This window comes from Diachasma alloeum, unplaced genomic scaffold, assembly GCF_001412515.2.
Source record: "Diachasma alloeum isolate Michigan unplaced genomic scaffold, Dall2.0 Dall_scaffold_00523, whole genome shotgun sequence".
NCBI lineage: Eukaryota > Metazoa > Arthropoda > Insecta > Hymenoptera > Braconidae > Diachasma > Diachasma alloeum.
This window is the reverse complement of record NW_021680655.1, coordinates 95,871-97,133: the sequence shown is the minus strand read 5'-3', so window position 1 is coordinate 97,133 and position 1,263 is coordinate 95,871.

Genomic DNA, 1,263 nt, shown 5'->3' with positions numbered 1-1,263 from the left:
GGTTTTTCATAGCGCCGCGACTTTCGTCGCAGTTTTTATTTTTTTATTACAGAGATTAAGGAATGCAACAAACGATGATGGATGGGGAATTTAATTCTCCATCGAACAGTATTGATTTCATTTTTCAATGTTAATTAGTAGGGGAGATACGATTTTTTAATTGGCGGGCGAGTTATCCATTAACTTTTTCATAGCGCCGTAAATTGCATCGCATTTTTTATTTTTTTATTACAGAGATTAAGGGATCAAACGGGAGTTGCTGGATGGGGNGGGAAAGCATTAGGTTTTTCATGGCGCCGCGAATTTCGTCGCAGTTTTTATTCTTTTATTACAGAGATTAAGAGATGAAACGGGGGTTGATGGATGGGGAATTTAATTCTCCATCGAACAGCATTGGTTTCATTCCTTAATGTTAATTAGGAGCAGAGATACGATTTTTTAATTAGCGGGCGAGTTGTCGGGAGTCACTGCGCCGAGAAACCATTAGGTTTTTCATAGCGCCGCGACTTTCGTCGCAGTTTTTATTTTTTGATTACAGAGATTAAGGGATGAAACGGAGGTTGCTGTATGTGGAATTTAATTCTCCATCGAACAGCGTTAGTTTCATTCCCTAATATTAATNAGAGGGGAGAGACGATTTTTTAATTAGCGGGCCAATTATCGGGAGTCACTGCGTCCAGAAACCATTAGCTTTTTCACAGCGCCGCGACTTTCGTCGCAGTTTTTATTTTTTGAGTACAGAGATTAAGAGATGAAACGGAGGTTGCTGTATGTGGAATTTAATTCTCCATCGAACAGCGTTAGTTTCATTCCCTAATATTAATTAGGAGGGGAGAGACGATTTTTTAATTGGCCTGCGAATTATCCATTAAGTTTTTCATAGCGCCGAAAATTGCGTCGCAGTTTTTAATTTTCTATTACAGAGATTTAGAGATGAAACGGGGGTTGCTGTATGGGGAATTTCATTCTCCATCGAACAGAATTGGTTTCATTCCTTAATGTTAATTAGGAGGGGAGAGACGATTTTTTAATTGGCGGGCGAGTTATCCATTAAGTTTTTCATAGCGCCGTAAATTGCGTCGCAGTTTTTAATTTTCTGTTACAGAGATTAAGGGATCAAACGGGGGTTTCTGGACGGGGAATTTAATTCTCCATCGAACAGCGTTGCTTTCATTCCTTAATGTTAATTAGGAGGAGAGAGACGATTTTTTAATTACCGGGCGAATTATCGGGAGTCACTGCGCCGAGAAACCATTAGCTTTT